The 11,810-nt window shown below is 45.2% G+C and overlaps 1 non-coding gene across 1 annotated transcript; it reads right to left on the reverse strand.

The window, feature by feature from the left end:
- Positions 1 to 6,045: 6,045 nt before the first annotated feature.
- LOC134899784 (U2 spliceosomal RNA) lies at positions 6,046 to 6,231 on the reverse strand. The gene has a single exon (XR_010173387.1). It is a non-coding gene; the product is annotated as a U2 spliceosomal RNA (small nuclear RNA).
- Between the last annotated feature and the right edge of the window lie 5,579 nt (positions 6,232 to 11,810).

The following is an 11,810-nucleotide window of genomic DNA, read 5'->3' on the forward strand; positions in this document are numbered from 1 at the left end:
TCAACCTGTACCTGTAATTACAAACCCCATATAGTAGTAGCATTGTGGGGCCTATTTTATTTATATGGTGTGACAAGGTGTCCACAGCACCTAACAAAGTACACAAATAGTTTGAATAAAATTAGTAAAAATGTGACTTGTAGTACAGGACATTGCAGGACACGGACATAACATTAAAATACAAAGTAGTATTCTCAACTGTTACCAGAAGAGACCCATCTTTCTTGAAAACAGTACAAAATGCACTTGCATAGACGAAAATGTTAAGTCTGTTGATCAGTGCTGTACAAAATGTGAAATTCAGTCATGGTACAAATTGCATGCCAATCAACAAATGTGTAGATAAAAATATTTTCTGATCCCTGCTATATTTTCATTGGAGTGTTATGAAGGGAACAAATCTGCATGGCTGTTTATATGCCTTTATTCCACCTTCATAGGAACACTTTCTCTGAACATAGAGTAGTTTTCAAATATAGCACTCTACCTTTTAAAAAACATAACCAATATCAAATTATATTAAAACAAAGCAATGTTTATGCTTCAATGCAAATTACAGTATATACCTGCGACAGCACTATGATCGTTGCAGTTTCTTATGCTTCAATGCAAATTATATACCTGTAATGGCACTATGGGGGCAATTCAAAGTTGATCGCAGTTGGGCAAAACCATGTGCACTGCAAGTAGGGGGGGCAGATATAACATTTGCAGAGAGTAAAGGGCCCCATACACTAGAACGATAATGCCTGATTTCATCCAGTTTCGGGAATTCAGGCCAATATATCAGGTGAAATCGGGCATTTTGGATGTGTTTCCGATCTGATGCGCGTTCCCGTGAGGGTCAGATTGGCTCCCCTAGATCGTTAGTGCTGCACTCGTGATATATCTGTTCCAGCAGGCATGGCTGGGATCGCATACGATATATTGCATGCAAAATGTACCGAATCGTATTGAACCAGACACGGGAGAGTTCAAGGGAAATCGCCTCCGACATATCCTTGTAGTGTATGGGGCCTTTTAGATTTGGGTGGAGTGTCTTCAAACTGAAATCTTAATTGCAGTGTAAAAATAAAGCAGACAGTATTTACCCTGCACAGAAACAAAATAACCCACCCAAATCTACATTTCTCTGCATATGTTATATCTGCCACACCTGCAGAGCACATGGTTTTGCCCAACTGCTAATAGATTTGCTGCTGCGATCAACTCTTAATTACCCCCTATGATCTTTGCAGCTTCTTAACTAGACTGGTGAAGCAGAAACACTTGACAAAAACCTATGTTTTAAATAGTTGCATCATGCGACACGTCACATCAGTATAACATTTTATATTGTTCTCTTGAAGTAACAGCATTTCCCATTTCTGTTACTGCCTCTAGCTTGTCCCTGAAACTTGGGGGTCATTGTACTGTGCCAGCATAGGTGAAGCCAGACATCATTATAGTGCTCTTTGCTTCACAGAAGCTGTATCCTTTATAAGCTTTTATCGTTAAACATTATTGTAGCCAGACAAAAAAACGGCTTTATACTTGCCTGTACATCATGCAGTACACATTTACGAAGTATAAGGTAGAAAAGAAATCTGGTGATATTGCTTAGATTTATTCCAAAGAACACACTTATGTAGCATGATGGCAACATCCATCTATGGTAGAGCTGAAGCTGACATTGGCTGATGAGGAGTTAGGCTCTGTGAGAGTTCCATGCTATAACTAGAGAAGACACACTGGTATTGCAATGTGAGGTAATTGTATTTAGAAGATTTATTCCTAGAGAAGTGTTTTGCTGTTCATTCTGCAAATGGTTTCCAAGGCTTGTGGGGGGGTTTTAGGAGCCACTTTGTACCTTCATGTCACAAATCTGCTGTGTACACTCCAGCCAGTGTGACATTAATGGAAGTTTTAATTTAATGAAAGTAATGGATTTATAGTATAGAATTAGATGAGTGCAACTTTTAAATTTTTTCACCTCTCCACACACTTAAGCTAACTTCAGCTTTTTCCAGACATCGGTAGAGTAATTACAACTACTGCACTTTGTGTAGACCAAGAAACTTAGGAGTACACAGTATGCTTTTATTTTTGAGTTCCACTGTAGGAATACATACTATTTACCGCCAGACAGGATGATGGCTGTTAACATTCCGACAGCGGTATCCTGTCAGAGTGCCAGCAGTAGGTTAAGCGGAAAGAGTCCCCTTGCGCTTGCCAAGTTGCGGGCCTGGTGGCTCACTGAGCTCGCCACACGATCTATTCCCACTCTAGACTCCCACAAGTGGGAATAGCCCTGTTGTGCCAATATTGTCGGCTGTCTGAATGTTGACGTTGGTATCCTGAACGCCTGTATGTTAACTGCAACCCCCACTGTAGATATCAGAGCACAATACAAAGGTAATTAAACAGTAGTCACCGTTAAGTACGTAAACAGTACATAACAATACGTAAAGGAAACCCTAGTAAACCTAAATTGCCCAGTTGAATTTTATAGTGTAGACTGTGGGCAGGTTTTTCAATATAAAATCTATGCAACTCATTCTGCTGAATAGTTTCATACATTCTAGGAATCTCTCAATAATTTATATAGGTTTATATTTACAAATGTTATAACAATTTGATATGGTGTTAAGTAGTAGACAAGTAAAGGACCTTGGGCCACTGCTTATGACATCAGCCACGACAATAAGATTATTAATATCTGCAATTGTGCAGGATGAAGTCAGTCTGTTGTAAACTGTGGCTTTAAATGGAATCTGCATTCAGTTGTCAGTCTGGAATCAGTACGCAATCCCGCTGGACGGGATCCCGGCGGTCGAAATACCGACGCCGGAATCCCGAACACACAATCCCGACAGGGGTGGCGAGCGGAACGCAGCCCCTTGCGGGCTTGCTTCGCTCGCCACGCTGCAGGCACGGTGCCTCGCTACGCTCAGCACACTATTATATTCTCCCTCTATGGGTGTCGTGGACACCCACGGAGGGAGAATGTCGGGATTGTGGCGGTCGGGATTCCGGCATCGGTATTTTGACCGCCGGGATCCCGTCCAGCGGGATGTTGACCGCATCCCGTCAGTCTATTACTAAGTGTGTATTTGAACTCTGATCTATTGGCATAGCGGACAACAGTTTCACACTGAACCATTGACAGGATCACATTTACTCTCTGGATGATTATACGAGACACCATTGTGTCAGACAAATACTTTTTATTCACCACCACCATGTAATTTGTGTTCCAAATGTTTGTGAAATAGCAACTGGAAAATAGCAAGAGCAGTTCTGCTCTTGCAGAACTGTGTAATGCTTAAGTTGCATTATTTGCATAGGAGGACATTAAGAAAATCACCCATAATATGTGTGTGCTGTATAAATAACTGGTAATTAAATAATAAAACAAAGAATTATGCAGACCGCCATTATGCAATGATCTATTGTCCTCTAATGAAGGTACTGATACCTTCAACAGCTTTAGCAGCAGCACTTGGTTGCAGCCATAGACAAATAATAAAATGACAAATACCAAAACATGTTGCTTATTAGCTAAGTGGAGACCAAGTTTGCAAAATAATGAAGTTATCTTGTGGACTGTTTGGCCAGTTCGTGCCTCCAATATTTCAATCTGTGGTTGTCCCACAAAAAGTATCAAAATGGCACTGCAGCAGTGTCATGGGGTGGGTGGATAATCCTATCTAAATCAAACCCCTATTCCATAATTTCTATTAATGTCTGAATAAAACCAGACAGCTGCATCCTCCCTTTCCTGTTTATTGTAAGAAAACTCAATTCACATGTATGCACAATATTACCATCTTCCAAACCGCTAATATATTCCAAGTTTGTTGCTCTTCTAGCTCTAGCCACAAGCGTTCAAACATCTAAAGGCCACACATTTTGCCATACAAATAAGATTTTCCTCTTTGTCAGGGTAAGGAGCTTCTGCATCTTCCTCTGACTACAGATCTCCTTCTAGAAAAGTAGTTGGTGAGGGTACAGGAGTCATATTTTTTATATGTCCATACGTAAGACATGGTAAAACAAAAACCCTTGTATTTCTGCGACTGTAAAATTTGCTGACGTGTGCTTATACATCCCACCTTGCCTGGGTCTGAATTAAGTTTAACCTAGACCCTCCATATTGTATATTATTTATTTATTGCCAGTTATTTATGTAGCGCACACATATTCCGCAGCACTTTTCAGAGAATATTTGCCCATTCACATCAGTCCCTGCCCCAGTGGATCTTACAATCTATATATTCCCTACCACATGTACACACAGACACATTCATTAGGGTTACTTTTGTTGGGAGCCATTTAAACTACCAGTATATTTTTGGATTGTATATGCCCAGAATGATGATTTGTCTAAAGACACTGAGAAGATAAACATAACGATATATAGTTTCCAGATGAATCGGAATGACGTAAGACCAATCGCTCAGTGTGTGTGTGCCTAATATGTGGGTGACAGCATTTGCTAGTATCATCACCTGGTTGTCCCTGCTGCACGTCCACTGGGCGATTAATGCTAGTGACCACAGCATGTGTAAGGAAGGAGTGATATGTCGCTACCTCCTTCATTACATGTACTCAGGATCCGCCGGGCCAACGTATTTACTGGGTACACATTGTCTTAGTGTATAACCAGAATTACACCCACACGGACTAAAGAAATGCTAAAATTATACAAATATCAGCAAACAGATTATAAAGGTGGAAATCAGTGGTATCTCCTGCATACTTAATAAGGGCATAATTTATATTTCAGTATATCTGCCTTTTCACATTTCCATTTCAGAGGCTTATGGTCTAAAGGGAATCCTTCATTATGACTGTCATATACCCCTTGCTTGGGGAAATCTTGTACCCAAAAACTAACACTAAAAGGAGCCAACACACACTAAGATTATCTTTCTGTTTGATTTAAACAGTTTATCTTAACATTACCAGGCTTTTGTGCCAACCAGTCAGAATGGGCAGATAATCTTAGTGTGTATCCAGCTAGACTCCAGACAATTTTACCATTATTTTTCTCATGATCCATACCAAATTGCGTCCAAGTCTGTAGTCTTTCTACACCACAAATAGCCATATTGTCTAATCCCCAGTCACTCCTTGTTAGCCCCTGCAAAGGGCCATGGAGCCACCTCCTAGCTACGACCTTGATCACAGCCAAAAGGCAAAGAAGTGACAACCCATTAAGGTGCAGAAAAAAGTGTACTTCAAAATATGCTCAAATAATCATAGAGATTTGGTCCAACACCACCAAGTGCCTTCCAGACCCTGCTGCTGCTCTTCTGTCCAAGCTCCTTGCAGATACTGTGCTGATTGGCAGGTAGTCCTGGATTTTTACACCTCTTTATTTCTGCATTGGTGACAAGAAAACACAGTCCTGACTTTATTTTCCCTCTTGCTAGTTGCATGCACATGTTCTGGAAACCTGCCACACTCACAACCTGGCTGGCAACAAAATGTTCACAATTTCCATGGAAACGTTAAGAATGGTTGCTGTGGAGTTTTTCTGGCTACATGATGTAAACAGGCCGCTCACCATTTCTGCCAATGCAACAGTAGTCTATCATCACAATCTGCTACTGCTTGGAAGCATGGCCTGCATGTGCTTACTGACGGCCACTTGAGGATGACACAGACCAGGAGATCCATTGTATCGTTGCTCTTTCTTGCTAATAGAGCAAACTTACACCTCATCCAGCTCGTCTGAAAACAAGCCAGTGCACAAATATAAGACCCAAAAATACTAAATAAATAATTCAATGCATAAAGTAAGTAAACGTACTGTGGACCTGGCATCCTGGTTGCCCCACCACAGAAAATGCCTTGTATAGAGGGAGGAAAATTAATACAAGAACTAGATGCAAAATGTGACACCAGAGACAAGTTTTCAGTTTTCTGTATGTAAACTAATTTGTGAATACAAAGGTGGAACAATGTAACCCATTTACAATAAAAGACATTTACAAATAGAAACAAGCATATTTGAAAAAGAAAGTCAGCAGTTCAGTCTATTTTTGGAATACAGAGTAGGAAAGGTGCACCGGTCCCGGAAGTATTGCAATACTAGGTCAATGCATGGAGTGGACAGGGCAAGCTCTTCTTCCATCTTCCTGTTATGAAAATTCATTTAATATATGGCCCCCAGATAGGAGACGTATCAGATATGAAACTGATAAGAGCAGATTATTATTATTATTTTAACTTGAAGCCTGAGGTGCGTGGCTTAATCACCCAGTGTCTGTGTTGGGGGTGTGGGTTCTTGGACCCTCTCCAAAATGCCCCAGATGAAGTTAAACACTGCCACTGTGATGGCCCTGCAGACCGTGGCCAGGCTTACGCGGTGTACTGCAGAACGGGAAGATCTGATAAGAACAGATTTTTTTTTTAAATTATTACTTGAAGCTCGAGGTGTGTGGCTTCATCACTCTGAGCCAAAAGGCCTACTGAGGGGAAAACGGGACTGTGGGTCCCTCCTTGCCGAAGGCAGATAGACCCTCTGGTATCCCCAAGGTTGGCGGATCGACACAGACTCTGGCCCTCCCCAAAAGGATAGGGCCTCGACAAATAGGGGAGAAGGTGGCCCATAAGGGTCTCACCTAAACCCCAACAAAACCATGACGTGACATACAAAAAACATAAAAAGTGCAGTGTAGTGCCAAATAGTGCAAAACATGTAAATAAATAAGCCCCAGCCAGAAAGGGGGGGGGGGGGGGGGGGGACGGGTATAAAAAATTATTCCTGCCCTAGACAAAAGGTCAGGGCAAAGGAAAGTAGGTGCAGACAGGAAGGGTTGAAGTGCTAAAGTGCCCTAGTGCAATGGTGGTCCGAATCCCCAGTGCATTTCAGGCACCCCTCTACCTTCCAGTTCCAGGGGAACAAAACACTTCAAGCTTCAGGCTGCTCCCGACCTCTCAGCCAGACCAACAAGCTTCATACCCACTCTGTGCCAGGGTCAACCCCCAGTACGAGAGTAGATGCTAGACCAGGCCGTTCCCGCTCTACATAAGGGGTCCTATTTCAACCCCTAAGAAGGCAATGGATACTAGGCCCATTTTTTCTCCACTCTCGACCAGAAGCATTGCCACACCCCGGCATGGTACTCCACAAGGTGTTTCTCCATTTCACACTAGGGACCTCTCTTGCTCCCAGTGTAAGAACAGGTACTCCAAGTGTTTCCCTCGATTAGGTACTACACTTGATCTTATCCAAAACTGATAAGAACAGATTTTTGGATTGACAAAGCAGTCTTTATTGACATAAAGAAGCAAAAACATACATAAACATTACACACATAAGTACCGTGTCGCAGCACAGCCAAAACACAATACAAATGCAGACTGTATAGTACAGTTCAAGAACTACAGCACAGGCCAGCCAACACTATAAGTCATGAACTGCACTATGCATTTAAACTATACAATAATGCAACAGTTAATAAGGTTATGGGTGTGGAGGGTAGGATGGAGGGGGAATCACAAGCCCGAAGCTTTATTGAAAGGCAGACACATATAAGTGGAGGTGCAATAAATAGAAAGAAATCAATAAAACAGCAGACATTGTGAGTGGGGGGAAGGGGCCACGGTCCAAAGTCTTATTATGCAGTTCAAACAAGGGGAGAGGGGCAGAAGAAGGGGGGTTTAGTCCTCTTCTTCCTCAGGGCTGTCCATTATGGAATAGTCTCTTAGCAGGCTGTGAACCAGCCTGCAACAGTTCTGGACATCCTCTCCCTCCTCCAAAATGAGGCGGCTCCAGGCGAGCCACAAATCGTCCTTAACACAGTTCAGAAGGCTCCAGGCTTCCTGGATCATCCCATAAATGTGGGTGCCAGGGAATAGTCCATAGAGTACAGAGTGGTACGTGAGACAGTTCCTTGGCACAGTCTTTCAGTTCTTTTTCCAGGGCATCCAACCACATGCACAGTCCCAAAACAAGTGCATAGATGTTTCCTCATGTATGATGGACCTGGAGCAATGTCTGTACCTACACAGGTTCCGGGAGTGCATGAATGACTTGAGGGGCAAACCTCCTTGAATGGCCATCCACGACAGGTCTTTGTGTCTGTGAGCCTTTTGGAGGCCACATTCTCCCAGACCTGTTTGGCAGTTGCTGAAAGGAGCACCAGAATCGGCTCCATAACATCTTTGGCTCTGATGAGCTTGTAGATTGTCTTTGATTTCCACAAGTCAGATTTAACTCCCTCCAGTTGGTGCTCCCTCACAAACTTGGACATGTCCACGTAGAACCAGGGGTTGTTCCAGTTGTAAGGCATGAAACTCTCATTTGTCCCAGCTTAGTACCCTCCAAAGGGGCAGGAGGAAGAAACGGGAAATGGAGTTTCCTGCAGAGTCTCTAAAGTTCTCACACAATGTCCTGCGCATGCAGTTACACACACAGAAGGCTCGCAACATGGTGGGGATATCAGGTATTCCCTTTCCACCTTTGATGGGCTCCGTGTACATAACTGATCGCTATACTCTGTCCATCTTGGAGCCCCAGATGAAGTGAAACACTGCTCTTGTGGTGGCCCTGCAGACCGTGACCAGCGGTGGCCAGGCTTACGCGGTGTACTGTAGAACGGGAAGGATCTCGTTGCGCAGCACAATTGATTTCCTCTTGATGGTAACTTCTCTGAGGCTCCACAATCCAATTTTCTGTCGGACAGTCGCCAGTCTTTCGTCCCAACATTTCAGGGCTGCACCATCGCCGCCGAACCAGACTCCCAGGGTCTTAATGAAGTCATGCTTGATGGCAAAAGGAAATGGTGCAGAGATTGACAGGTGCCAGTTTCCGAAGAGCATAGCCTCTGACTTCCCGCAAGCGGACAAAGTTCTCGCAGGTCTGAACAAGTGCTGTCACCGAACGCTGGTCTGCGCAGAAGACAGTGACGTCCATGTACAGTGAACACTTGTGCTTTCGTCGATCATGAGCCGGTGCGATGATCCCTCTGAGCTCTGGATTCTGTCTGATGCATACAGCCATGAGCTCTATAACACAAACAAAAAGAGGTGAAAGAGGGCAGCCTTGTCTGACGTCAGACAGAATAGAAAAGGGGTCAGTATTCCAGCCATTCACCAGCACCGAGCTGTGAATGTCAAGGTACATCAGGTTAACATACATTCAAAACATTTTACCGGGCCCAATTTTATACTGCCCATCAACTCATGTGAGACACGATCAAAGGCCTTCTCCTGGTCAAGGCTGACCACAGCCGCGTGCATGTTCCGGTCCTTGATGTAATGGACCGTGTCTCTGAGGAGAGCAAGGCTGTCTGCAATCCTGTGGCCCGGGAATGCCGCAGGTCTGGTCCGGGTGAATGATCTGTCCGATGACAGCCTTCAGCCTGTTGGCAAGCACCTTGGCGAGGATCTTGTAGTCCACGTTTAAGAGAGAGATGGGCCTCCAATTTTTCAGCTCACCTCTCCCTTACGCTTATACAAGATCGTGATCATTCCCTCCCTCAGCGACGGAGGCATTTTGCCCTCCACCACTATCTCCCCATACAGCTCGAGCAGCTCCTCCAGCGCCAAGGGAGCATCCAGAGCTGCTTAACCTGCAGGATCAATGGTGTAAGTGATACCTGACAGGATCTTACAAGCCTCCTGACTGTCTGTTGTCTTAGGGGAGTAGAGGTTGCTGTAGTAGTCTGACGACTTTCATCATGCCCTTCTTCCCCTGTCTGGGTGTACTGGTCTCATCTTGCAGTTTCCTGAAAAAGAAAGATTTACGTTTCTCACCCTTCTCCAGGTTCTCCACCATGGAATTGAAGACAATGCTTCTGGTTTCCTTCTCAAAGTGCCTTTTCAGGCGCCCTTTGGTCTCATCCAGCTCGTCTCTCACATCCCAGCCGCAACATTAGAGGTCCAGCAGGGACTGCAGTTGTCTCTGCAGTTACCTGAAGTTCCTCTTTTGGTCGCACGCCTGTCGTCTGCCTTTAACCTGAAAGAAACTGCGAATGTTAGCCTTAACATTTTCCCACCAGTCACTCATACAATCAAATTAACATTTGTCATTTTTCCATGTGATGTAGGCATCCTTCAGCACCGCCAGCACATCCTCTTTCCAGTAGGGCACAATTCAACTTCCAGGAGAAAAATCATTGCCTGGGATTCCTTGGAAGAGAATGGCCTTGTGGTCTGAGAAGAAGCAGGGGGACCATTGTATGCCTAGTCTGCTTCACTGCTCTAGAGGTAAACACAAAGTCAATGCGGAAACGCACAGAGTCATCGGGGCTGCTCCACCTGTAATTCACGGAGCCAGCCCCACAGTGGTGGTGGAGGTGGGAGAGACAGTGGGGTGGAGGAGAGAGTGGGAGGGAGAGGTTGAAGGGGTTGTGACAGGCAGGGATGGCAGTCTTTGTCACAGAGGGTGGGATGGGGGGTATGTAGGGGGGAAGGTGGTGGCAGGTTTCTTACCCTCCTGAGGCTGCTGCTTCTTCTGCGCTGCCGAGGGGGGCCGCTTGGCAAGGGAGTCCTGTCCGGTCACCACCGCCGAGTAGGATCTTGGCCTACTGGAGCAGTCCTTGTAGACGTAGTCCACCACACAGGTTGCAGTTTTCCTCATGGGGCAGTGTTTCGTCTCATGGCTGGCCAAGTGACAATTCCTGCAAGCCGGGACCTTGCAATCCTTAATCACGTGGTCCTTCCCACCACACTTCCTGCAGTTGCGTGGCTGGTCGGCATAGTGGAGAAGTCCTGCAGATTCCCCCAGGTAAATGCACTGTGGGAGGTGCTTGAGTCCTTTTGTAGCTTGACAATTACCGCCCACTTTCCAGTCCAGAAGCTGTTCTCGTCCAGGATCCTTGTGGGGTCTCTGATGGCGGAGCAGAACCGTCCGAGAAAGGTGACTGTCTTTGACAGGTACATGTGGGTTGCACATTGAAACAGTCACCCGCCTCTCGAATAGGGCAGTTGTCCACAAAGCGAGAGAAAGGGGATTCAGGCCTCGCCGCTTTCACTGCCTACCAATACCTCTTACAGATGGCAATTGAGGCGAATGTCACGTAGAAGATCCCCTTCAGGTAGTTCTGTATGCTGAGGGTTTCAGCATTCGAGAAGCTCTGGTCGAGGATTATCTTCTTGCCGAATGTCTCAACCGTCATGTCCGACATCCGTCAATCCACCTCCTTCAGCTTCATCACCATGGTTTGCCTCATCCAGAACTCCAGGGTTGGTTTGCCCTTGGAGCTCTCCTGGGAGGGCACCACTGGCAATGTTGCTGCAGGGGTGGTGGCGCTGGAAGCGGCCGATCCGTTCAGACCTTTGGCAGGCTTCTTCCCCTTGTACCCTGGATACTTCTTCCCTGCGATGGGGGGCTGAGGCCGGCACTGTTGCGGGAGCAGCTGAAGCCATCTTTGCGACAAGGCTAACCCTCCAGTGCAGCTAGGGGGCGGTGAAATGCTTCTCCTTCGAAGTCCCTTTTCTCCTTGCACTCTTGGCTGGCAGAGGTGGGTATCTTCTACAGATAGCAGAGCAAACAAGTCTAACCCTCTGTTGCAAAGCTCTTCGGTCGATATCCTTCTCCTCGCAGTCTTGGCTTGCAGTCTTTCAGCTTCTCGGCCCGGTTGTACAGCTTAGTCCTGAGAAGGACAGTTGTCGGTCTAAGAAACAAAGATGCAGCACTGTCAGTCAGCATGAACTGATAAGAACAGATTTTTGATTGAAAAAGCAGTCTTTATTGACATAAAGAAGCAAAAGAACATACATAAACATTACACACATAAGTACCGTGTCGCAGCACAGCCAAAACACAACACAATACAAATGCAGACCGTATAGTACAGTTCAAGAACTACAGC

The sequence above is a fragment of the Pseudophryne corroboree genome, chromosome 3 (assembly GCF_028390025.1).
Source record: "Pseudophryne corroboree isolate aPseCor3 chromosome 3, aPseCor3.hap2, whole genome shotgun sequence".
NCBI classification, from domain to species: Eukaryota; Metazoa; Chordata; class Amphibia; order Anura; family Myobatrachidae; genus Pseudophryne; species Pseudophryne corroboree.